The sequence below is a fragment of the Triticum dicoccoides genome, chromosome 4A (assembly GCF_002162155.2).
Source record: "Triticum dicoccoides isolate Atlit2015 ecotype Zavitan chromosome 4A, WEW_v2.0, whole genome shotgun sequence".
In the NCBI taxonomy this organism is placed as follows: Eukaryota; Viridiplantae; Streptophyta; class Magnoliopsida; order Poales; family Poaceae; genus Triticum; species Triticum dicoccoides.
In genome coordinates, this window is record NC_041386.1 from 296,510,567 (window position 1) to 296,538,144 (window position 27,578).

Sequence of the window (27,578 nt, forward strand, 5' to 3'; positions counted from 1 at the left end):
CTCGGGGAAACTTGAGGGTTGGTTTTTTACTCGTAGCTAGTCTCATCTGAGTGTGCCCTGAGAACGAGATATGTGCAGCTCCTATCGGGATTTGTCGGCACATTCGGGCGGTGTTGCTGGTCTTGTTTTAACCTGTCAAAGTGTCTTGAATTACCGAGATACCGAGTCTGATCGGAACATCTTGGGAGGAGGTCTATTCCTTCGTCGACCGTGAGAGCTTGTCATGGGCTAAGTTGGGACTCCCCTGCAGGGATTTGAACTTCCGAAAGCCGTGCCCGCGGTTATGGGCAGATGGGAATATGTTAATGTCCGGTTGTAGATAACTTGAACATTAATTAATTAAAATGAATCAACTGAGTGTGTTACCGTGATGGCCTCTTCTCGGCGGAGTCCGGGAAGCGGACACGGTGTTGGAGTAATGTTTGCGCAGGTTGCTCTCTAGTTTCTCGCTCGCGCTTTGCCTCCTCTTCTCGCTCTCTTTTGCGAATAAGTTAGCCACCATACTTGCTAGTCGCTTGATGTAGCTCCACTCATATTTTACCTTGCCTTACCTATAAGCTTAAATAGTCTTGATCGCGAGGGTGCGAGATTGCTGAGTCCCTGTGGCTCACAGATTACTATTACACCAGATGCAGGGCCTGATGATTCCGCTCCAGGAGACGCGTATGAGCTCAAGTGGGAGTTCGATGAGGACTCTCAACGTTACTATGTTTCCTTTCCCAATGATCAGTAGTGGTGCCCAGTTGGGGGTGAACGGGACCGTTGTCGCATGTTGGGTTCTCTTTTGTTTTGGCGTCGTAGTCGGGCCATGAGTGTTTGGATGATGTAATGTTATTTATGTACTTGATTGACGTGGCGAGTGTACGCCAACTTTGTTTTCTCCCCTTTATTATTTATATTACATGGGATGTTGTGAAGATTGCCTAACTTGCGACATATGCCTTCAATGCGATTATGTCTCTAAGTCGTGCCTCGACACGTGGGAGCTATAGTCGCATCGAGGGTGTTACAAGTTGGTAATCAGAGCCTTCCCCGACCTTAGGAGCCCCATTGCTTGATCGTTTTTAGCGGCCGAGTTGTGTCTAGAAAAATGTTTTGAGTCTTTTAGGAATTATATATCGGAGAGATTAGGAATTCTTTTTACTTCCCAGTCTCCTCATCGCTCTGGTAAGGCATCCTGACGTAGAGTTTCGACTATTGTCTTCTCAAATTTCACTAAATTTTTTTTAGGATCACGCGGGTATCTTGGAATCGTTCCGATGGTTTTATGATGAGAACATTGTCTTGGTGCCTCCTGTCAGGGGTTTAGTGGAAGTGTCCTGGGGAGTTGAGCTCTAAGGTGTTGTCATCATAATTTTATCCTTGCAGTTCTGGAATACCTGAGTTTAGTACGCCGACATCGAAAATCTCTTTTATGCAGTTCGTTGGTGAGATAACCTCGACGCCACCCAATACTGGGGAGGGAGTTCGGGAGTATCGCCATAACTTGTATAACGAATGCTTTTCGAAGGTTGAGGTAGATGGTTTCTGAAGGTTTCTTGGTTATGTGTTGAAGGATGGATACAGCTGGATGTAGGATTTGCTAGTTTGGGTGAGATATTATGCTTCGCCTGTATCCCCAACACCTGATTGCATAACCGGAAAGGTTCGGGAGTTTCATAGGTGGGAATTCTAGTAGCTATAGTTCTTCTTCCATGGATATTGGTTTGAGATTGGGATTTCTTACCGATTATTCGTTCTTGATCCATACCTTGTTGAATTATTTCTCTACCTTAATTCTACGTGGCTTCTCAATTTATGGATATGTGACCATTTCAAGAGGAATGCATTCGTTCATTTTGTTCGGATGTGAAGACCATATGTTGCAATTTTCATTCCGTTGGATTCATCTTCAATATTTGTCTGTCTATGTGCTAATGGATGTCAACCTCTTCAGGATGGCTCCTCCAACGCGCATGACTCCGAATCCTTATCAGCCACCACCTCCACCTCCTCCAGAGGCATGGCAAGCTCTGATGGCCGCAAGCAATGCAAACACACAGTTGATCATGCAAATTCTTCAAGAGCGCAATCAAGGCAGTCAAGGGAATCAAGGCAACAATCAGAGTCACTTTGCTACACTCAACCAGTTCCTTGCTAACGGGCCAAAGACTTTCAGCAATTGTGTTGAGGCAACCGATGCTGACGATTGGCTAGTGGATCTGTGCAAGCATTTCGAGTGCAGTAACGTCAGGCCTGAGGACTTTTTTAAGTTCACTTCCTTCCAACTCAAAGATCAAGCTGCAGAATGGTTCCAGCTGTACAAGGATTCCAGAGGTGGACGTGTTATCACCTGGGATGAATTCCGTCGAGATTTCCGAGCTCATCATATTCCTCAGAGCGTGGTTGAAAGTAAGTGTGAGGAATTCCGCAATCTGAAGCAAGTCTCTTTGTCTGTCTATGACTACAACAAGTTGTTCCAGAAGCTCGCCCGCTTTGCCAAGCAGGACGTCCCTGATGAGAAGAGCATGATATATCAGTTCAAGGGTGGTCTCAGAGAAGAAATTCAGCTAGCTCTTGTCCTCTTTGAGCCCTTGAGATACGATGAGTTCTACAACATGGCATTGAAACAAAAGGCTGCTCAGTTGAAGTGTGATGCTTCCAAGAAGCAAGCCAGAGATGTTACTCCTTCATCCTCTACTCAAGTGGCCAAGCAGCAGAAGTATTGGCTTCCTCCTCCTCCGTTCCGTTAGCCGTATCAGCAGAAGAGCAAAGGTGGCAGTGGTTCTTCCCACCCACCCAACCCTGGCTTTCAGAACAAAACTTCGTCTCAAGCTCCAAGATCGAGTGCTCCGTATCACCGTCCGCTTTCAGAGGTCACGTGCAACAAGTGCCAACAGAAGGGTCACTATGCCAACAAGTGTTTCAACCAGAGGCGTCTTCCTCCTCAAGCATAACCCCAAGCACGCCAAGGTCAACTTGATGAATGCAGCTCAGGTAGAGGACTCGTCAGATGTGATCATGGGTAACCTTCCTGTTAATGATATTCCCGCAAAAGTACTTTTTGACTCTGGTGCATCGCATTCCTTCATGTCATTCCCATTTGCATCGGAGAACAACTTTAGTACTAAGGCTTTACCTAGAGCTATGCAAGTCGTCTCTCCGGCTAAGCGTCTGAGTTCTAGTGTGATGGTTCCGGATATTTCTATCTTGATGGGTGATTTCAAGTTTCTGGCTTCTCCAATGGTTCTTGGTAACTCGGATATTGATCTTATTCTCGGAATGGATTGGCTTTCTAAGCACAAGGCACATCTTGATTGTGCTGCCAGGCAGATTCAATTGACTCATTCGTCTGAGGATGTTATTGTCTTTGCCGCTCGGGATAATACCATCCGTCTGTTTTCTCTCAATGAGAAGTGTGAATTGGATGCCATCTCTCAAATTCCAGTCGTTTGCAAATATCAAGACGTTATTCCAGAAGAGCTTCCAGGAATGCCTCCGCACCGGCCAGTTGAATTCGTTATTGATCTTGAGCCTGGCACGGAACCTGTGTGCAAGCGTCCTTACAAGCTCGGACCTGAAGAGTTGAAGGAGCTGAAGAAGCAACTTGATATTCAAGAGAAAATGGGTCTCATCCGGCCTAGTTCTTCTCCGTGGGGTTGTGGTGTTCTTTTTGTGAAGAAGAAGGATGGAACGGACTGACTTTGTGTTGATTACCGTCCAGTGAACAAGAAGACCATCAAGAACAAATACCCACTTCCCAACATCAATGAGCTGTTCGAACAACTCAAAGGTGCTCGAGTATTCTCCAAGCTTGATCTCCGTATGGGTTATCATCAGATTCGAATCCGTGAGCAAGATATTCCCAAGACGGCTTTCAGGACAAGCTTTGGTTCATATGAATACACTGTCATGTCTTTTGGTCTCGTCAATGCTCCTCCGACGTTCTCTCGCATGATGAACTTCATCTTCAACGCCTACACCAATGACTTCGTTTTGGTCTATCACGACGACATTCTGGTTTTCTCCAAGAACAAGGAAGATCATGCCAAGCACTTGCGTTTGGTTCTCGATAAGCTAAGGGAACATCAGTTCTACGCCAAGTTCTCCAAGTGTGAATTTTGGCTTGATGAGGTTCTTTATCTTGGTCATATCATCTCTTCCAAGGGCATTGCCGTGAATCCTGAGAAGGTGTCTGCAATTGTGAATTGGGAACCTCCTCAGAACGTGAAGCAACTCCGTAGCTTCCTCGGTCTCGCAAGCTATTGCCGAAGATTCGTTGAAAACTTTTCTAAGATCGCGAAGCCTCTCTCTAATCTTCTCCAGAAGCACGTCAAGTACGTTTGGTCTCCGGAGTGTGATATTGCTTTCAACACTTTGAAAGAGAAATTGATCACTGCTCCAGTTCTGACTCCGCCCGATGAATCCAAGCCGTACGAGGTCTTTTGTGATGCCTCTCTCCAAGGTCTTGGGGCAGTATTGATGCAAGAGAAGAAAGTTTTTGCTTATACATCTCGCCAGTTGAAGCCTAATGAGAAGAACTACCCCACTCATGATCTCGAGTTGGCGGCAGTTGTGCATGCTCTTTTGACTTGGAGACATCTTCTATTGGGAAGAAAAGTGGACATTTTCACTTATCACAAGAGTCTCAAGTACATCTTCACTCAGCCTAATCTCAACCTCAGGCAAACTCGATGGGTTGAAATGATTCAAGAGTATAATCCGAGTATTGAGTATACTCCAGGCAAGGCCAATGTGATTGCTGACGCTTTGAGCAGGAAAGCTTATTGCAATAGTCTGATTCTCAAGCCTTATCAACCCGAGCTTTGTGAAGCTTTCTGCAAACTTAACCTGCAAGTTGTTCGTCAAGGTTTCCTCGCCAACCTTCAAGTCTCTCCTACCTTGGAAGACCAGATTAGCCAAGCCCAGCTTCTTGATGCTATGGTGAAAAAGGTGAAGATTGGGATTGCCAAGAGTCAGTCCAAGTACAAGTGCTACCGCCTTGATGACAAGGACACTCTCTTCTTCGAGGATCGTACTGTTGTACCCAAAGGTGACCTCCGTAAAGTGATCATGAACGAGGCTCACAATTCTCTCCTCTCCATCCACCCTGGGAGCACGAAGATGTATCAGGACCTCAAGCAAGCTTATTGGTGGACTCGAATGAAGGGCGAGATCGCTCAATTCATGAATGAATGTGATGTCTGCAGAAGAGTGAAGGCAGAACACCAAAGGCCAGCAGGTCTCCTCCAACCTCTTGCCATTCCAGAATGGAAGTTTGACCACATTGAGATGGACTTCGTCACTGGGTTTCCTAAGTCCAAGCGTGGCAATGATGCTATATTCGTTGTCATCGATAAACTCACCAAAGTGGCTCACTTTCTGCCTGTCAAAGAGTCGATCACTGCAGCTCAATTGGTGGAACTCTATACCTCTCGTATTGTCTCTCTGCACGGTATCCCACAAGTGATCTCTTCAGACCGTGGCAGCATCTTTACCTCGAAGTTTTGGGATTCTTTTCAGAAGGCCATGGGCACCAACATCCGCTTCAGCACAGCTTTCCATCCTCAAACTAGCGGTCAAGTCGAGTGTGTCAACCAGATTCTTGAAGATATGCTCAGGGCTTGTGTGATCTCCTTCGGCATGAAGTGGGAGGATTGTCTTCCTTATGCTGAATTCTCCTACAACAACCGTTTTCAAGCAAGTTCGGGCAAGGCCCCATTTGAAATCTGTATGGCAGGAAGTGCCGTACCCCTCTCAACTGGTCTGAAACCGGTGAACGTCAGCTTCTGGGTAATGACTTAATCACAGAGGCATAGGAAATGTGCAAAGTCATTCAAGATAACCTCAAAGCAGCCCAATCCCGCCAGAAGAGCTACTACGATAGTAAGCACCGTGATTTGGCTTTTGAGATCGGAGATCATGTTTACCTCCGCGTCTCTCCTATGAAAGGTACTCGTCGCTTCGGTATCAAAGGGAAGCTTGCCCCCAGATACGTGGGACCTTTCAAGATTGTCAGCAAGAGAGGCGACCTCGCCTATCAACTCGAGCTTCCTTCAAACTTTGCAAATGTTCATGACGTGTTCCATGTCTCTCAGCTTCGAAAGTGCTTCAAGACTCCTGACCGCACCGTCAACTTTGAGGACATTGAGCTCCAAGAAGATCTCTCTTATCGTGAGCACCCAGTTGCTATTCTTGAAGAGACTGAACGCAAGACTCGCAACAAGTCAATCAAATTTCTCAAAGTCAAGTGGTCACACCATTCCGACCGTGAAGCTACCTGGGAACGCGAGGATCACCTCTGTTCTGAGTACCCGGCGTTCTTTCAGTCCTAGATCTCCGGACGAGATCCTTTCGTAGTGGTGGAGTGTTGTAACACCCCAAATATAACTTTCCCAATTTGTACTCCAACTCTTGCCGTTTCCGGCGTTAAGTTATTTTATTTTCTCGGGTTCGGGTCTTTGTCTCCGTGTGTTGTTTTCGTTGTCATGCATCTCATATCATGTCATCATGTGCATTGCATTTGCATACGTGTTCGTCTCATGCATTCGAGCATTTTCCCCGCTGTCCGTTTTGCATTCCGGCGCTTCGTTCTCCTCCGGTGGTCGTTTCTAGCTTTCTTTCGTGTGTGGGGATTAAACATTTCCGGATTGGACCGAGACTTGCCAAGTGGCCTTGGTTTACTACCGGTAGACCGCCTGTCAAGTTTCGTACCATTTGGACTTCGTTTGATACTCCAACGGTTAACCGAGGGACCGAAAAGGCCTCGTGTGTGTTGCAGCCCAACACCCCTCCAATTTGGCCCAAAACCCACCAAACTCTGCTCCACCATCTCGAGCGTTCGATCACGATCGCGTGGCCGAAAACCGCACCTCATTTGGACTCTCCTAGCTCCCTCTATGCCTATATATACCTCCCCCATTCCAAATCTCGGATCCCCTCGTCAAACCCTAAAAAAAAACCATCTCCGCCGCCGCCGGACGTGTCCGCACAGGCCGGACAACGTCCGGATACGCCTCCGCCGACTGGGAGCCGCCACGTGGGCACCCCAGACCACATCACCGCCACCACTCCCGCCGGCCCGCCCAGGCCCGAGGCGGGCCCTCTCCCGCGCCTCACCGGGCCGCGTGCCCCGCGCCCTCTCTCCTTCCTCCCGAGCCGCTCGCCGCCTCCCTGCTGCCATCGCACCAGCCCGTGCCGCCGTCAGCCACCGCACGCCGCCTGGATCAGGAGTCGCCCGGACGGGCCGCTCCCGCCGTCAGCCGCCGCTGCCGCCCCGTCCGCGACCCCGCCGCCTCATCTCCGTCCTCACCGGCGCCGCCCATCCCCGTCCTCAACTACGGCGAACAGGGCCCGGCGTCGAACCTCGGGAGGCGCGCCCAGATCTGATTCGGTTGCTACAGTAACCCTAATTTTTTCGCGAGGTTGATTTTCTCTAAGTCCTAGAAATCCCGATCCAAGTGCCTCTGTTCATGACCCCGTAACTTTGCATCCGTAGCTCTGATTCATGCATATAGCATATCAAAATGTTCGTCTCAAAGAGTACATTATTTCATTTCATTAAATCATTTTCATTTGAGTTCATGTTGATGCCCGAAATGCTGTTAGAAGAGGGCTACTTGAGTTAATTGTCAGATCTGCTACTCCGTTTAGCACTTTTGTCATTTTTGCCATGATTATTGTGTGCATGCTATGCCCTGATGCTCTACATGTGTCTTGTTAAGGGTTTTGTCATCTTTCCAGAGGTGCAACCCATGTATTTTTGTGATGTGTGTGGTGAATTGTGCAATCTTGCAAAGTGGTGCACTTGCTAATTCTGTTTTCAGGGACTTTGTGATTTCACTAAGTCCTGGAGCTGTATATCTCATGATGTCATATGTTCATGTTGTTTCCTAGTGATCCGTGCCTCTTTTGAGGAAGATCAGTAAGGATGTTTTGTTAATATTGTAGTGCTCTATCCATCCATGTCTTTGTTTGCAATTATGGAGCACCTTAGCTTGAGTCAATCGAGCTCTATTTTTGCTACTTTGTGAATCTGGGCAGATTGTCAACTTGTTTGCAATTTTGCCGATGATGTTGTAGTTGATCCGTGCATGCTATGCTATTGTTCTTGCCATGTCTAGCTTGAATTTTGTGCCTTCTTGATGGGTGTATGCTTGTCTTGCCATGACTTGCACCGTAGTGAGTGCATCGAGCTCGTAAACATGCCTACTTGAGCTATATTTCAGTATGTGTTAGTTTTTCACTAAGTCTGAAACTGATTATGTTTTTGCTATGTTCACGTGCTTACAATTGTATTTTCTGATCCCTTTTGGCTCAAGGTCACTAAGGGACTTTTGTTAAGCCCTTTGAGTAGCTCCATGCCATGCTTTACTTTGCCATGCTCAGTGCTAGACTTTTGTTAAGCATCTTGAATGCATCCCTACCATGTATTTTGTTGTCATGTTTGGTTGCTGTAGCATGTTCATCTCATTGCATTTAGTTGGCTACTTGCTGTAAATCGCAGACCGGTGTCATATTCGAATCGCTTGCCATTTCCAAACCGTAACTCCGATTCCGGCGTTCTTTATATCGTTTTCAAGCGATTTCATCTCATCTTTCCAGTGGCACACTTGGATTTCCAAGTTGAGGCCAGGTTCATGCATTTCCTGTCATATCTTGCATTTTGCATCCCGCATCGCATCCCGCATAGCATATCATCTTTGCATTGTGTTGTTTGAGTTTGCACGTGGTTGATTGTGCCCTTGTTGCTTGTTTGTCTTGTTTGGGTAGAGCCGGGAGACAAGTTCGCTAACGAGGAGCCCGTTGAGTTTGCTTTCGAGGATCCAGTCAACTCTGACAACTGTGCAGGCAAGATGATCATACCCTCGAAATCACTACTATCTTTGCTATGCTAGTTTGCTCGCTCTTTTGCTATGCCAATGCTACGATGCCTATCATTTGCTTTCAAGCCTCCCAAATTTCCATGTTAAACCTCTAACCCACCATGTCCTAGCAAACCGTTGATTGGCTATGTTACCGCTTTGCTCAGCCCCTCTTATAGCGTTGCTAGTTGCAGGTGAAGATTGGAGGCCGTTCCTTGTTGGAACATTTATTTACTTGTTGGGATATCATTATATTATCTTGTTATCTTAATGCATCTATATACTTGGTAAAGGGTGGAAGGTCGGCCTCTCGCCAAGTGCTTTGTTCCACTCTTGCCGCCCTAGTTTCCGTCATATCGGTGTTATGTTCCCGGATTTTGCGTTCCTTACGCGGTTGGGTTATAATGGGAACCCCTTGATATCTCGCCTTGATTAAAGCTTTTCCAGCAATGCCCAACTTTGGTCTTACCATTTGCACCTAGACTATTTTTCCCTTGGGTTTCCGGAGCCCGAGGGTCATCTTATTTTAACCCCCCCGGGCCAGTGCTCCTCTAAGTGTTGGTCCGAACTGAGCTGTCTGCGGGGCCACCTCGGGGAAACTTGAGGGTTGGTTTTTTACTCGTAGCTAGTCTCATCTGAGTGTGCCCTGAGAACGAGATATGTGCAGCTCCTATCGGGATTTGTCGGCACATTCAGGCGGTGTTGCTGGTCTTGTTTTAACCTGTCGAAGTGTCTTGAATTACAGAGATACCGAGTCTGATCGGAACATATTGGGAGGAGGTCTATTCCTTCATCGACCGTGAGAGCTTGTCATGGGCTAAGTTGGGACTCCCCTGCAGGGATTTGAACTTTCGAAAGCCGTGCCCGCGGTTATGGGAAGATGGGAATTTTTTAATGTCCGGTTGTAGATAACTTGAACCTTAATTAATTAAAATGAATCAACTGTGTGTGTTACCGTGATGGCCTCTTCTCGGCGGAGTCCGGGAAGCGGACACGGTGTTGGAGTAATGTTTGCACAGGTTGCTCTCTAGTTTCTCGCTCGCGCTTTGCCTCCTCTTCTTGCTCTCTTTTGCGAATAAGTTAGCCACCATACTTGCTAGTCGCTTGCTCCAGCTCCACTCATATTTTACCTTACCTTACCTATAAGCTTAAATAGTCTTGATCGCGAGGGTGCGAGATTGCTGAGTCCCTGTGGCTGACAGATTACTATTACACCAGATGCAGGGCCTGATGATTCCGCTCCAGGAGACGCGTATGAGCTCAAGTGGGAGTTCGACGAGGACTCTCAACGTTACTATGTTTCCTTTCCCGATGATCAGTAGTGGTGCCCAGTTGGGGGTGAATGGGACCGTTGTCGCATGTTAGGTTCTCTTTTGTTTTGGCGCCGTAGTCGGGCCTTGAGTGTTTGGATGATGTAATGTTATTTATGTACTTGATTGACGTGGCGAGTGTAAGCCAACTATGTTTTCTCCCCTTTATTATTTATATTACATGGGATGTTGTGAAGATTGCCTAACTTGCGACATATGCCTTCAATGCGATTTTGTCTCTAAGTCATGCCTCGACACGTGGGAGCTATAGTCGCATCGAGGGTGTTACATTCATAGACCACAACTTCACTCAAGAATCTGTATAAAGCTTTTTCCCTTAGCCTTAGATCACCGGCATGTAAAATGACCTTGGTGACTATGGTACCCTTTGTAAGATTAGCGTTTTGATGCATCAACCAGATTCCAGTAAACCAAATTATTCTTGGGTATCGTCTTTACTTATAAACTTTATTCCATCTCTTTAGTTGTCTCACGCACACACCTCGGCACAAATTGCGTGGCGCTCTATATGGCAACACATGTGTTCCCAATGAAAAAGTTCGAACAACTTTATAGCACAATTTGGCATCCCGAGCTCGGCACTATATGCATCGGCTCCGAATCATGTCTTTGGTCAATAGTTGGGTCACCGGCTCCTGTGTTTGCTACCTTACATTCCGTCTGATCCGCTAGGGTAGTAAAGGGAGAACTACTACAATTATGTTTCCGGTTCGTCCGGTTAAGCACCTCAGTAGAGAAAGCCGAAAACGGACTGTCATGATGCGGTGAGAGCTGGTCAGCGACTCGGCGACCTATTAAAATCTTTAGCGATTTTTTCCGTATTACATGAACGACTGTTTTCGGGTCACATTTGCAACGCATCCTCATTGGGATGGCCGCATACACGTCAGGGGCTACTTTGTAGACCCATCGTCAAACTCCTATGGCTAAGTGAGAGTAATAAAACTGCATAGTATAATTGCCTGGTTCACCGTGCTGACACCTCCTTCATGGACCAAGACGTTGGGATATGTGTAGTCATGCGTAATTCTGAACACCCAGGTAGTATCTACATGGGGGTTGAAGCCGATGACTGGGAACTCTCAGATATAAAAAGAGGCCGCACTGGAGGATAAAACACTTCATAAAGGCATGAATATATTACAAAAGCCTTAGCTCATAATACAAACTCCTGAATAGTTCGGACTCGTTCGCTCGAACACTACATCCTTCGAGCATTGGCCTTCTACAAGGCGGGCACCTATTAGTACGTCCTCAAAATAGCGCTCCAGTGTGCGATGGTCCTTGCTTTCGGGCGGGCCCTCAACTGCCACCTTTTCGGCCTTCATCTTTGCCCAGTGCATCTTCAAACGGGCGAAGGCCATTCGTGCTCCTTCTATGCAGGACCACCTCTTGATGGCGTCCATTCGGGGCAGCGCATCGACGAGACGCCGCACAAGGCCGAAGTAGCTGTCCGGAATGGCTTCGGTCGGCCAAAAGCAGACTATGACGTCCTTCATGGCTGTGCTAGACATCTTGTGCAGCTCCGCCCATTGTGCAATCTGGTCATTTAGTAGTGCGGGACGCTCCTGCCCCTCAAACTGTGACTAGAAAAGCTTCTCCGTTGCGTACCCATCCTTGGCCCGGAAGAATTGGGCAGCTTCCGCAGCACTCTTCGGCAGATCCGCATATGCGTCTGGATAACTCCATAGTCGATTAAGCAAGGCATACCCCGATCCCCAAATTTATCCTGTAATGGAAAGGGCTTACCAGCCACTGTATGTCCGGCTTGCCGGATTTCCTCGGGCACCGCGCGGGATTCGGACCGCGCCTCCTTGGTGTCTTGAAGGGCCTTGGTGAGTTCGGCCCTCTTCGCCTTATTTTCCTCTTCTAAGGACTCGCACTTACGGGGGCAGCACCATCTGCACAAACACACACATTGCAGCTCTGGAAATCCCACAGAATACGGACATAAATAGGAATAACATACTAGCATCTCATACATTGCGCCTGGTCGAGCCGCTTGTTAAAAAGGACTAGGTCCTCATCAGCTCGCTCTAGTTTCTGTTTGAGTTCAGAAATTTCCGCCGATTGGGCAGTCCCCGCTAACAGGGAGGCTTATTTTAATCCAAATAAAATAGCATGTTACCACCTGACAACTGACTATTGATCCTCTTATCACTTTTCTTTCAAAGAACCGAATAGAGTCTTAGGGGCTACTTTCTATATACAGGCATATTTCTCGTAAAAATGATCAAAAATACTACATGGCGTAACTCGAAGCCTCCTAGCAGGATGGAGAAGGCATCGTTCAGCCCGCTCTGGGCGGACTGAATCTTCTCAGCCACCATAACCATCAGGATGCGGTGCTCATCCAAGACGGATGCACTTTGTAGTGCGTCCGTCGTGGTATTCGGTGCCTTCGGATTAACAGAGGACGCCGCTCCCCCTTCCCCTGCAAGGGGTCGCTTACTAGACTCCGGAGCCGTATGGGTCTTCGGAGTAGTATCCAGCTGTGGGACGGATTGACCGGGGGCCCCCTCGCTGGTCTCAATAGGGGTCGTACCCCCAGTCCTTTGGCAGCCGAGGTGTAGCCCTCCGGCGCCGTTTGGTCACCCCCCTGCGTCACTTAGAGGCCCGTGGAGGGCCTATGCGATGACACCTTGGTGTCATCTGCACTAGGCAGCGGGGAAGCTAGTGGAGGCGATTCGCTCTCCATCATCTCCGGTGGCAGATCACCCGAGGATGAGGATTACTGGGGCAGACTGCGGGTCGGAATAAACAAATAGAACTTAGTGTTATCATCATAGTCCATAGAGATTGGATGTATGTGGAAAAATACAGGACTACTAACGAGTCGTCTTGGGGCTTGGTCCGACAACGTTGCTTCGGGATGGCCTCGGCGTCTGATTCCGAGTCATTGGAGAGGGTAATCTTGTCCCTCTTGGTTGCTTCGGCCTCCAGGTCTTTGGAGCCGCCCTCTTCTTGCCCTTGCGGGGAGGATATTCTTCTTCCTCCTCCTCCTCATCGTCATCGTCGCCCTCGTCAGAGCACTGGGCATCAGCTTCTCCGGACACTGCGTCCGAAGCGCCTTCTTCTTCTTATTCTTCTTCTTCTTCTTCTTCTTCTTCTTCTTCTTCTTCTTCTCCTCCTCCTCCTCCTCCTCCTTCTTTACCGGTGCCTTGTATGGCACCAGGACCAGCATCCTCATTAGTAGAGGACTGGCTGGGTTTACGGGGAGCGGAGACGGACACCGGATATGCTCCGCCTTCTTGGTCCAGACCTGTTTGTAGATGGACTACTCAATACTTCTCCTTCGGATGGACACACCAATTGGTGTTCGGAGGTTTTAGAATTTACCACGGAGGCTGGATGATTGCAGTCGAGGCCGGTGTCATCCGATGACTTTGGCCACGACTTCCAGATCCCCTTATGCTTTGTGTCGTAGAACCATTGTAGGGTCTGCGGCCCTTCCGGATTGAATTCCCACATCTTGAGGGGCCGCCGCTGGCAGGGAAGTGCTCGGCGGATCAACATCACTTGGATCACATCAACGAGGTAATGTCCTTCGCTATCATGCCTTGGACGCGTTTCTGCAGCAGCAGCACCTCATTGACCGACCCCCAGTCCAGACCCTTGTCGGTCCAGGATTTGAGCCTTAGCGGGGGTCCGGATCTGAAGGCTGGATCGGCTGCCCACTTAGGGCCGCGGTGTATTGTGAGATAGAACCATTCCTGTTGCCATATCCTGACGGTGTCCACAAAGACTCCCTTTGGCCAGTTGTCTTTGGGGAGCTTGCTCACAATGGCGCCACCGCAGTCCGTGAGTTGCCCATCAACCACCTTCGGCTTCAGATGAAAATCTTGAGCCATAAGCTAAAGTGTGGAGGGACGTGGAGGAAGGCCTCACACACGACGATGAATGCCGAGATGTGGAGGAACAAATTTGGTGCTAGATCATGAAAATCTAGCCCGTAGGAGAACATGAGACCCCTCACAAAGGGGTGGAGGGCGAATCCGAGTCCGCGAAGGAAGTGGGGGATGAACACCACCCTCTCATCGGGCACCGGAGTAGGGATGACCTGCGCCAGATCAGGAAGCCTATGCTTGAATTCCGCGGTTAGATAGCGCGCCTCCCGCAGCTCCATGATGTTCTCCTCCATGACGGAGGAAGCCATCTACTTACCCTGAGAGCTGGACATGGTCAGAGGAGTTGCGGAGGGGATAAAAGCTTGGAACTTGGGCACTGGATCTTGGATGGGGAGGCAGGGAGAGATAATGAGGCGTGGGATGGAAGAGTTGGAATCTATCCAATTATATAGACTACGAATATCAAGCGCCCCCCTCCCTTGAGCCTTAAAAATCGCCTGTTCCCAAGGGGTCTTGCGAACCGGACGGTTCGATTACCAAAACTTATATTGATGAGAATCCCGCAATAAGGGGACATGATCTTTGGTTTGACAAGACGTGTCAATAGGAGTTGCGTGTTAAAACGCGAGGCGAGAGGCCCAAAAACGGTTCGACATGATAGCAGAGCTAAGCGTGATGTTTCGCTGGAAAAAGCTGTCGATGGGTATATCATATTTTAAGTATTATGCTTTTATTGTTGGAGGGTTAACCAGTTAAACAGATCCGAACATTGTTCTTGTTGATCAACTACTTTAAAGTATTCGGAGGAAGAACCTGCCTTGCAATGCCGAAGACAATCTGTGCACAGCACACATCGTCATTGAAGCCTGGTTCACGGGCTACTGAGGGAGTCCTGGATAAGGGGGTCCTCAGGCGTCCGGGTTATGCAACATGGGCCGACCTGGTTCTACTTCAAGGACCAACCGACTCCTGGTCAGTGGACTGGTCTCCCTCCCTTCTCCATGGAAAGATTCCAATAGCCCACTTCTTTCAAAGTAACTCCAGCAGAAAAGGCAGAGGTGAGCAAGCTAATGGAGCAAGTGGTCCTATTAGTTCGGGACGTCGTGACTAGTATGGACCTGCTGGAAGTGTTTTTCAGTCGACGCATCCAGCCTCTCCAGGCCCGCAATCATCCTATGTGGATGTCCTCGGGCATTTAGGACACCACTCGGATCCACCCGGAGGAGGTCAACGAAGAGATGGTGGAGCTGTGGTTCCAAGGCATCACCAGGAACATGGTGTCAGGAAGGCCGTCTTCTCCACATCTTCCACCGCCATCTTGATTTGATGATACCCTGACAACGCATCCAGGAAGTACAGCAGGTTACACTCGGCGGTGGAGTCGACAATCTGGTCGATGCGCGGGAGAGGGAACGGATCTTGGGGGCAGGCTTTGTAAAGATTGGTGAAGTCGATGCACTTATGTTCCTTCCCGCCTTTTTCAGCACTACGACTGGGTTCGCCAGCCATTCGGGGTATCAGACCTCCCGGATGGCACCTGCCGCTTCCAGCTTGCGTGTCTCTTGGACGATGAAGGCCTGCTTCTCAGTGGACTGCCATCTTGCTTGCTGCTTCACGGGGCAGATGTTGGGGCACACCCTTAGATGTTGCTGGATAAGCTCCCTCGGGACCCCTACCAGCTGATTGGGCTCCCACGGGAATATCTCCTTGTTCGTGTGCAAGAACCTCACCAGGGCTTCTTCTTGTTCCGGGTCAAGGCCGACTCATATGTTGAAGGTGGCTCCTGAAGGCCCGTCCTCGCTGACCGGTACCTGCTTGGTTTCCGCCTTGTCTTTGGTGAACAGCTGCTTCCTCTTGGTGGGCGCGGCCTCCCTGGCCGCGGGGGCACCGGCGTCGGCGGGTTGTGCTGCTGCCACGGTCTTGAAGGCGAGCCTGAGCGCCGTCACGGCCTCCTTAGTGTCTCCCTTGATGGTGAGGATGCCCTTGCTCCCCGAGCGTGGCATTGTACAGGAGACAGATGCGAGCGATGTCGAAGTCCACCAGATCGGTGCGATAGTTGTCGCACATGCCAAAGGTGACAAGGAGGCGGATCCACCCCTGGGAGTGGACAGCTCCACCACCCACTCCCGAGAAGGGCTTGCTGAGGCCGAGCCGCTCGAGTGGCATGTGGAGAAGGATGAAGGCTTCTACAGAGAGCAAGTTGAGGCTAGCACCGCCATCGATGAGGGTCTTGGTGACAGCCACGTTGTAGATGGTGGGCGTGCAGAGCATCAGGAGCATTCCGGAGCCGGCGGTGGAGTCGGGTTGGTCTTGTGAGCCGAAGGTGAGGTCGGGGCCTCTGGCACAACCCAACCCAGCGGATCCCCCGGGCGGAGGTGGCCCCGATCTGACGAAGGAACGGCTTAGCGTGGCGGTCTGACGGTGGTGCTTGAGAGCCGCCCAGCAGAGCCACGACTGCTTGGTGCGGCGGCACCGCGTAGCAAGCAGTGAAGAGGTCGCCGAGCTCCTCCCAAGATGCCACCGTGGATCCAGGAAGGTTGAGCAGCCAGGCGCGCGGCTCGCCGACGAGGGCCAGGGGAAGCCAGTTGGCCATGACCTTTTCATCACCCCCGGCTTCGAGGACGGCCTCCTCGTACGTCAGCAGGAAAGCTGACGGGTCCGCCCCGCCATCGTAGCGCAGCGGCATCTCCGGCCTGAACTTGGGCGGCCACTGCACCCACCGCAGGGTGGGGGCCAGGGCTCAGAGCCCCCTGGCCCCATCGTCAACATTGACTGTCGGGGTCAGCGGCAGGGCATCTGCCATGTGGGCGAAGCGCGGTGGTGACGGAGCGCAGATTGACGGAGGGGAAGCTACGGTGCACCCCTACCTGGCGAGCCAAATGTTGGATGTGGGGTTCCGGCATACCGTTAAGGTTCGAACACTAGGGTGCGCGCGAAGTCTTTCCCTCCCACCGATCTACGCCCTAGCTCACTAAGATCTCGCGGACGAACTTGACGAACTCGCAACACAGAAAGACACATGATTTATACTGGTTCGGGCCACCGTTGTGGTGTAATACCCTACTCCAGTGTGGTGGTGGTGGATTGCCTCTTGGGCTGATGATGAACAATACAATGGGAAGAACAGCCTCCTGAGGGTGAGGTGTTCTCGTGCTTGGCCAACTTGTGTGTGGGGGGATGATCTTGATGATCTGTCCCTGCCTATGGTTGTGCTAGTCCTATTTATAGAGGCGCTGGTCCTCTTCCCAAATATTGAGCAGGAAGGGAGCCAACAACGGCGGGCAAATTTGAAGGGGGACAGCTAGTACAAGCTATCATGTCAGAAGGTTTCCATGCAAAGATGTCCCAGTTCTCACGGAGGAACTGGATGAGCGCTTCTTCCTATTTGCTACCGAGTGTTGTTGAGATATGAGTCGGAGCAGCATTAGGATCGGTCAGGTGAACATGAACTTGTTTCTTTTCACCGGACGACTGAAATGAAGATTCTGAAGCGGGCTTGTTGGCACGTAACAAATCACTCGGATCTGCGTTCTTCTGGCACTCTTGCATTTCAACTGCTTCCATATGTTCATCGGAAATCTTTGAGCCTTTCTGGAAACATTCCTTCGCTCTCTGCCGATCACCAGTGATTGTAATCACGCCTTTGGGCCCAGACATCTTCAGCTTGAGGTATACATAACATGGTCGAGCCATGACGCAAGCATACGTAGGTCTGCCCTAAATAGCATGATAAGCACTATGAAAATCCACAACTTCAAATGTCAACTTTTCATTGCGATATTTCTTCAAATCACCGAAAACCACGTCAAGAGTGATCGGGCCGAGTGAATCAGCTTTTTTGCCAGGAATAACCCCGTGGAAGCGCATATTGCTTTCACTGAGTTTGGACATCAGGATGCCCATCTCTTGAAGAGTCTCGGCATACAGAATGTTCAAACCACTGCCACCATCCATGAGGACCTTGGTCAATTGAGTGCCTTCGATGACCGGGTCGACCACCAACACTTGCTGCTTGGGGTAGCAACATGTGCCGAGTGATCTGACTGGTCGAATGTAATGGGAGTCTTTGACCTATTCCAATATGTTGGCGTTGCTAGAGCAACCATGTTCACTTCTATGTTAATTACTTTCAATCGACTTTTGCTCTGAACATCAGCGAAAATCACCAAAGTGGCATTGATGTTGGGGAAACCATCGTCTTCCTCTTTGTCTTCGTCCTTATCAGAATCTTTATCTTTCTCCTTGGACCGGCCTTCTCGGAATTGCTGGATAAGGAGTCGACATTGTCGAGTGATATGCTTGGGATAAATCAGATTTCCCTCTTCATCCACTTTGGTGTGTATATGACACAGCAGATCTAACACATCATTTCCTGCTGAATCTTTCACCTTTTTAGGGACCCATTGCCCTTTAGGTTTTCCCTTGAATTTTCCCTGAGTCACTGGTGCGGCTTCACTAGGAGCGGTAGGTTTGGCCTTGCGCTTCTGTTTTCGATTGGAATTACCTCCTCCTCCATCTTGGGCGACTGGTTTGCTCTTGCCACTGTGGAGTCGGTCTTCTTCTTCACTGTTAGCGTACCGGGTGGCTATTTCCATCATTCGGGTCAGAGTCATATCTCCTATCCGACCGAATTTCAGGCTCAGCTCTCGGTACCAAACGCCCTCCTTGAAGGCGCAGACTGCTTGGTGTGGTGACACGTTTCCATTATGTGATGCAAAGTGGTCCACCTCTGGATATAATCCCTCAACGTCCCATTTGGCTTTTGAACACAATGCTACAACTCTGTCAGCCCTACAGGCTGCTTGCAAGTGCCTTCAAATGTTCTAACAAACACTCGGGCCAACTCTTCCCAACTGAATATGCTGCCAGGAGCCAATTGATTCAACTAAGCTCTGGCTGACAATTCCAACATCAAAGGAAGGTGTTTCATGGCTACCTCATCATTACCGCTCCCAATCTGCACAGCCACTCAGTAATCCTCTAAGCAAGTGTCAGGTTTGGATTCACCGGTAAACTTACTTGCCCCATTCGCCAATCTAAAGTTGGGAGGGATGTCTGCGGCTCTAATGGCACTGCTGAAACACTCAGGCACTGATATATGCACTCGACTGCTCGCTGGTCGATCTCTGTCTTGTCCTTCTCTATGAGGTCTATTCCGGTTGACCAAACCTTGTACCAAAATCGATCATGCATCAAATCGAGGTTCTCTAGGGTGGAATGGATGCCTTTGCTTGTCACCATCCGGACGCCTGTCGTCGGGTCGCCGCGGTGCATACGACCCGCCTCGCGGAGGGGGCGTTGACACTCGATGACGGTCCTCACGGCCGACCCGATGATCATATTGCTCATAATTCCGACCCATGACCTGTTCTTGATGGTGTCCATGGCCCTCACGCCACGTAGGCGATCTTGGGCTGTGAGCCGACTGGACAGTATCCGCAACCACAGATCTACTATGGATCCTACTGCGCGACTGGGAAACTGTTGTGTTCTGCTCTCCCGCTGCACGGAGCAGCGCTCTAATATGCATCAAACCACTTCCAGCCTATGATTGGTATGGCTGGATTGACTCTGCTATGCGGGTTGTAGCAGTAAGATTCTGAATTGGGTTATGGTATAACTGATGCTCGGGGGAAATAATTGCCACTATCATCAACTGGATTCAGGGACCAGCCGTTGGGCACAGTCATCGAGTGAACGCTAGAGATTCTCCAGTCGTGCACGCTCAGCCAAAGTGGCCAGGCGAGCAGTCTCCAAGGCCTGAGCCTTGGAGGTTTCCCCAACAATGGGAGTGTGGAGTGCCTTCAAATTGCTACGATGCAACTCCTCTCGCTGCTGCGAAGTAAGGGCTTGAGGACGATATTCTTCATGAACGTGTGACGGATCACCACCGCCATCGCCGTCGTCGCTGCGGCGGAAACCAGGCGGGCTGCACGGCGTGTCGACCATTAGGACTTCTTCCGCAGGGTCACTGCTTTCGCACTCAGACAGGGTCTGGACAGAGCTAGTAGACAGGTCGAACAGCCCGTAGAGAGATTCGCCGAGCTCGATTGCCGCGACTTGAGGGGTGGCCGACCGGCGAGCCACCGCATGCTTGATCCACCGCTGGAGCCGCGATCGACCGGATCGCTTGCGGCGTCAATCAGCGAAGAGCGAAGACGTTGCGGGAACCTACCGATACTGGGTCGACGTCTGCCGCAGAAGGACGCCGCGGGTGCACGCCCAGAAGTGGGTCGCTCCGCGGACTGGGAGCGCCTCGATGTCGAGGGGAGCTTCATCAAGCCAAGCTGAGTCGTCGGCTACGAAAACGAGCACGCCGAGATGGATCTCGCGACCCCCAGCCAAACCTCCGCCAGAAACCATGGTGATGGGAATCGGAAAAGTCGCAACCTTACCGGAAGTCTCTAAGACACCTGCCCTATGGTGGGCGCCAACTGTCATGGTTCTAAGTCTGACAGTAGATGAGGGGGTATGTAAGAGGAGACAAGATCTTAGCTACAATGAGGTTGTGTACGCAGGATTTACGAGTTTAGACCCTTCCTGGTGGAAGTAATAGCCCTACTTCTCAGTGCCCTGAGGTGGTCTACTGGATTATGTGTGAAATTAAAGGGGTGCGAACCCTTGTACCTGAGGAGGGGGTGGCTTATATAGTGTGCCAGACCCCTCCCGCCTTCAGTTATACAGGGTTCAATGTACATAAAGGTGAGGCGTTACTGGTAATGCCAGCAATAAAGTCATATAAATGATCATTAACACTACGGAGTGAACGCCTGACCGTTGCCATCCTGAGTGACTTTAGGTATTCTATCTTCCGAGTGGTTTCTTGTATGGTCGAATGGAATTGGGTTATCCGAGTGGAGTTGCTGGTGAAGTGTATTGCACTCTGAGGAGATTCCAATCGGTGGGCATTACTATGCCTTGGATGCTATTCATCTTTGAGTAGTGTCCTTGGGGAGGGTGTCTAGGTCAGGCCTATTACCCTACCCTAGGTACATGTCATCATCAAAGCACATGAAACTCCAAATCTCATTCTAAAATATGGCAAATTGGGTTACAGAAAAAGGGAAAAAGCAAACAGCCGCGTCCGGCACCTAGCTAGTCTTGTCACCAGCGCAGAGCTAAGTGCTTCCACTTTGCATGGGCATAGTCATTGGGGGACAGTGTCGACAGCCAGCGCAGAGCATGGTGCTTCCACATGGACGTGGGCGGGAGCCCCCATGAGGCCTGAGGCAGTGCTCAGGAGACACCAGGAGTGTACAACCCCAACTCATTATTACGTGAATGTGTCACAAGCGGAGATCTTCACGGGCATCATTGGCGCCTAACAAGGGCCCTGCCCTGCGCCTCTCCTGACCATCATTGGGGAGTCCAAAAACCAAAACGAGACTAAGGGGCAAGGGGGATGCTAGCGGTGCCCTGATGATCGCAAGCCCCAACCGCTAGGGGGGAGGGCTCGCTGGCGCCTTCCCCGGCGGGGGGGGGGGCACCTTTGTGTGGTGTGCACCGCCATCGTGGCGGCGCCTTGCTCCATGCGGCACAGGGGAGGTCCTCGCACCGAGCCCCCCTGACGCGGCTCCCAGTGCATTACGTTCGGCACCTATAGTGGGGCTGTCATCCTGAGGCCCATGGATGTTGCCATGGCTTGGTTCACCTACAGTCCATGGTTAGCGTAATCGTGCTCCTGAGATATCAGATGTACCCAGTGGCTATAATCATTGAAGGTGTTGGTGAAGCTCCGAGGCGGCTCGTGAAGAGCCTTCGCTTTGTGTGGCCTCGATGCCCAGGCTGGCAAGGGGAACGGGCAGGGGCTGCTTCTTGGTGCATACCGCAAGTCCATCAAGGGAGGTACAGGGGTGCCTGAAGCCGTCACGCCAGAGTCGTTGCCTGGTCGTCCCACGTCGTTCTTCGCCAGGCTTGGCACCAGGTCATGACGACCGTAGGGCGTCTTCTCATCACGGCAGCATGAGGGACCGCTCGAGCTCGCCATGCCCTGAGGTAGCGTACCCTGGGTAGCATGAGTGGCTTCGCGTGCGAGGATAGTGCTGTGGGGTCCTCCGGGTCCCCCGAGGAGGGGCGCACATGTGTAGTAGGGGCCGGCACGCGCCCCCAGCACCGTCTACGTTGTAGGTAGGGTGCAGAAAGGTGTCGCACCCCTGCAAGCAATATTGAGAAGCTCGGCGAGCCACTCCAGCTAGGCGTCATGGCCGCCTTCCGCTAGCCTGCATCGCCGCAGCTCTCGTGCCACGATGAGCACGGCTCGCGTGTTCACCTTCTCCCGGTGGGTGTGCAGCGTTATTGCCATGGCTTAGCTCGAACATCGCGTGGTGCCGCGGTTGCGGCGTAGCGCGAGAGCGGCCGGTGGCGGTCAGCACCACTCGCGGCCGATGACGCTGGGTGTCATGCGGTCCGCGAGGAACGCAGAGTGGCGATTGTCGGTGTTCTGGGAACGGGGGTACCCAGACATACCTGCCTGCGGACCACGGCATGGCTCCATCGACGGCCTAGTACGTCCCACCTTCGGCGTCGACAACTCAAGACCCTCGCGAGGGGCCAAGCCTCGCGAGGCAGGAGACACCAAGACCTCCAGAAGGAGTGGCCTCCTCAGGCTGGCTCCTGAGGAGCAGAGATTTCTATGGAAGCCTCAGCTCGCGAGGTTTAGATGACTTGAGCCAGCGGGCACAGGACATCAGTTTCCTCTTGGGTGCTAAGAAGGAAAGTGCAGGCACGGAGTCCCGAGGAATTAGCCAAAGGTTTCCATTCCAATGCAAGAAGACCAAGACCGCGAGGATGGCAGGACAGAGGTCATCGCCGAGCTCAGCGCAACATCACGACCAGAGGCTTTGCAGGCGAAGACTACTTTTGTCAAGATAAGATGTACTAGTTGTCTCCTTTCGAATTCGTCCGTTCTGGGATCCCTTCCCGCCTTCATTTGAGAAGAGGACCAAGGCTACCATAAATAGGGCCTAGGCACCACCATAGAGGGGGATCCGGATCACGGAGATCATCCTCTCTGCCACCAGCTCAAGAACAAACCTCCTGAGGTTGCTTTTCCACTATACTAGTTCATCCTCAGCCCATCTCGAGGCTAAGCCACCACAAAGCAGGAGTAGGGTTTTACACCGCAAGGTGGCACGAACCTGGGTAAACTGATGTGTCCCGTTTCCTTCTTGTTCATTGATCTACGCCCTGAGAATGGTGAGTAGGCAGACTGGGGAGGTTGAGTTCTTCGGACGCAACTGTCGGTGTTCTGGGAACGGGGGTCCCCAGACTTGCTTGCCTGCGGCCTGCGGCGTGGCTCAAATGGGGGCCCAACACAGCCCGTTTTCACCAACACAAACCCAAGACCCTCGCGAGGGGCCAAGCCTCGCGGGGCGGACGATGCGGAGCTTCCTCAGGCACGGACTCATCAGGCTGGCTCACGAGGAAGCGGAGAGATCAAGGCGGGGTACCTCACGAGGTGCCCATGACGCAAGCCGTGACGACTCAGGGCGCCAAGCGGGTGCCAGCCCGCGCAGTGTCCTCCTTCCCTCTTTGGTGCAAAGGGGCCAAGCGCAGCCGCGGAGTACCGAGGCATCAGGCAAAGGTTGCCATTTCGGTGCAACGAGACCAAGACCAGGAGGACTACGAGAAGGACGTCACCGTGGAGCCCAAGACGGCGTCATCACCAGAGCTTTGCACAGGCGAAGACTGCTTTTGTCAGGATAGCTGATACTTGTTGTCCCCCTTCAAATTAGCCCGCCATTGTTGGCTCCCTTCCCGCTCAATATTTGGGGAGAGGACCAGGGCCTCTATAAATAGGACTAGCCACCCCCAGGGTAGGGGGATCGAGAATCAGCCAACCCAGAAACAAGATGGGGTCGAAATCAGGGTCGGTCAGTTGGAGGAAAGCAGAGAGAGAGAGAGAGAGAGAGAGAGAGAGAGAGAGAGAGAGAAAGGTGACTGAACTCCTCCGAGCAGTTGATCCCCCCAGCCAAGAACAGACCCTCGCGAGGCTGTTCTCCCTTGTATTGTTCATCATCATCATCTCAAGAGGCAATCCACCACACCACACACTGGAGTAGGGTATTACACCACAACGGTGGCCCGAACCAGTATAAACCCTGTGTCCCTTGTGTTGTTCTTTTCTTAGTTTAGATCCTAGCATGGCGAAGGGGTGCAGGTAGGTAGGGGGCGAAATCTCTGCGCGCACCCCAGTGATCGAACCTCAAGGGTCTGCTGGAACCCGAAATCTGACATTTGCCGCACCAGGTAGGGGTGCGCCGGAATTCGTCTTCCACCGCCCCGTTCTCCTCTGACCGTCACGCCCATGTCTGACACTCGTCGGGCCCGCGCCGAGCGCCGGGCCGCACTCGCTTCCCGCGTCGCCCAGACGGCCCCTGTCAGCGGGCATCCACGCCGTTCCACATCACCTGCCGTCAATGCTGCCACCGGCCCGGCGGGGGACGAGGGCAAGCATCGTCCTAGCATCCGTCCGTGCGGCAAGACGGCCACACCGCAACTCCCTCGCTCACCCCAGCTGGTTCTTCGTCCCGCACGCTCCACGCGCCCATGGAGGCTCGAGCTGCACTCATCGTGGCAAACAAGCTCGTGCGCTACCGTCCCGTCGACGACGTCTACGAAGAATGGCTCGACCACGTCGCCGAGCTCGTCCGCGCCGTAGGGGGCTCTCCTGCACCGTCCGTTCCATTGCACCGCACCCCGCTCCGCGCGGGTGACGAGGCTCCGGCGGCGCCCCGGCCGCCTCGTCCTCAAGAAGACGCCATGGCCCCAAGGCGCGTGGCCCCTGGGCGGAACCTGCTCCATCAGGCGCCAGCGCAGCAAGAGCAGAGCTGCCAGGAAGTCCCTCGCCCGCAAGAAGCTGCCCGGGCGCTCCCTACTCCAGCACGTCGCGACCATCCTCCTGCTCCTGTGCATCAAGACCCCGCTTTGCTCCCAGCTGCAGCGCATGGGGACATGCAAGACCAGGCTCTCCATCACCCAAGGCCTCCTGTGGCCACAGCAGGCTGCCGCGCCTTCACCACCGAACTACGCAGTGTAGCATGGCCCGGCAAGTTCAAGCCACACCCGCCTCCTCGCTACGATGGCACAGCTGACCCTGCAGAGTTCCTCCAGCTCTACGACCTAGGCATCGAAGCTGCCAACGGAGACGAGAAGGTCATGGCGAACTGGTTCCCCATGGCACTCAAGGACGGGGCTCGCACCTAGATCCTGAACCTGGCTCCAGGCACAATCTCATCCTGGGAGGAGATGCGCACCCGCTTCATCGCCAACTTCCAAGGCACTCGTGACCGTCCACCCGCCGTGAGCGACATGCGCCGCATCAAGCAACAGCCCGGGGAAACCCTGCAGAAGTACATCCAGCGCTTCAACAACGCACGCCTCAAGATTCCCAAGGTGACTGAGGAGGCCATCATCTGGGCCTTCTCCGACAGCGTGCGCGACGTCAAGATGAAGGAGGAGTTGGCGATGCATGAAGACCTGTGCACTTCCTTGGAGCTGTTCAACTTGGCAAACAAGTGTGCCAGGGCTGAGGAAGGCCGTCTCTCCCTCCTCGAGCTGCCTGCCACGGACCCAGAAGAGAAGAACCCCAAGGCCAAGGACGTGAAGCGCAAGGGGGCTGTCGTGCTCGTGGCAGAACCAGACACCAAGCGGGGCAGAGATCAGCCCGAACCCTCCAAGGGCAGCCGGTACTGTGTGTACCACGACCTCCACACCCACAACACCAACGAATGTCAAGAACTCCGAGCCGTGCGAGAAGGAAGGATCGGCCGTCGCCCCGACCGCAGTGACAAGGGCTACGGCCGAGGAGGAGGAAGAAACGCAGGACGCTGGGAAGACCGTGGGCCGCGCCAAGGGTGGCGCGACCAACCTCGCGAGGATCGCTGGCAAGACCCGCCTCGCGAGAGAGGATGGAGGGATCAGCCTCACGAGGGAGACTGGAGGGATCTGCCTCGCGAGGATCACCCGCAAGGCAACGCAGGCCTCCCATCGTTGCCGCCACAGCCATGGAGAAACGAGGACTGCCACCACGACGAAGAGGCTGGGGGCTTCCAGGAGCCGCACGCAATCGCCTGCATCTTGGGCGGAGCACAAGCCCCAGCCTCTCAGCGCATCTTCAAGCAGTTCGCCTGCGAGGTGAATGCAGTCCTCCCCAGGCTCGAAGCCACGCGCCCCCTCAGGTGGTCGTCGTGCGCCATCACGTTTAGCTCAGCAGATCAGCTCAAGTGTGCGGCTATAGCCAGAGTCCTCCTGCTGCTTTGTTCCCCAATCATCAGCAACGTGGTGGTCACCAAGACCCTCATCGATGGAGGGGCAGGGCTCAACGTCCTGTCCGTGGAGACGTTTAACAACCTCCAAGTGCCCTACAGCCAGCTTCAGCCAACCAAGCCCTTCTCCGGTATCACTGACGGCTCCACGGTCCCGATTGGGCAGGTCCGCCTCCCTGTCACCTTCGGGGCACGCGACAACTACCGCACCGAGCTCATCGACTTCGATGTCGCTCACATTCGCCTGCCGTACAACGCCATCCTTGGGTTCCCAGCGCTGGCCAAGTTCATGCCCGTAACTCACCACGGCTACAACATCCTCAAGATGCCAGGAAGCGGCAGAGTCATCATGGTGCCCTGTGAAGAGAAGGACGCGGTTTGTTCCCTGGAACGAGCCTTTCAGGCCGCGTCACTGGAAGACCCGGATCATGGAAGCAGAAGGCCTCCAGAGACCACCCCCAAGAAGAAGAAGACATCGTCAGGCCCGACCACTCAGGAGGCAGGCCCCTCTAGGCTCGCGCCTACCCAGGGGGAGCCTCCCTCCATCGCATAGGAAAGTGCGCCCGGTGCCCTCCTCAGGCAGGGCTCGGGGGCTCTCCCCTAGAAGGCCACCGACCTGGCTAGGGTCACGAGGGAGGCGCTTGGGCACCACATGGAGGCGTCTTTTCAAGCACGTTTCCCTCGAGAAGGAGCAAGGCAAGGAGATCCAAATCCTCAGGAGTTCGTCAGCATGGCCATTCAGGAGCTACAGGAGTCAATAGTCATGAAAGGCGGCCGCCACTTGCCAGCAGTGGCCCCCCATCCAGGCGAGGATGGTGGGCTGCGCGTCTGCATCAACATATGGAGCGCCTCTGGCCCTCGCGAGTGGGGCGCTGCGGAGGGCCACCCCACAGCTACGTTCGCATGCCTTACGGCTTGCCGAACACGGCTGACACATACCAGCGCCTCATGAGGGGCATCATGGAGGCACGAGAGGCCAAGCGTTCCGCAGCCCTGGCAGAGATGGAGATGGCCCGCGAGGAGCCGCCAGCGCCTCCAGAGCCTCCCAAGGCCCCTGGGCCTGGGGGCTCGTGAGGATCGGCTCCCGCAGCCCATCGAGCCTGCTACACCAACACCCCTTCGTCCTCGACATCATCAGGTGACATCTTTCGAGTTTTACTTCCAGCTGGGAGCGCCCCCAGGGATGCATTATTCCCAGGCCGCGTGGATCCGTCCCTACGGCATGTATCCCTTTATTCCATGTTGTTAGCTTACCTTGTTGGGGGCGCCCCTCGGGCCGCATGACCCCCC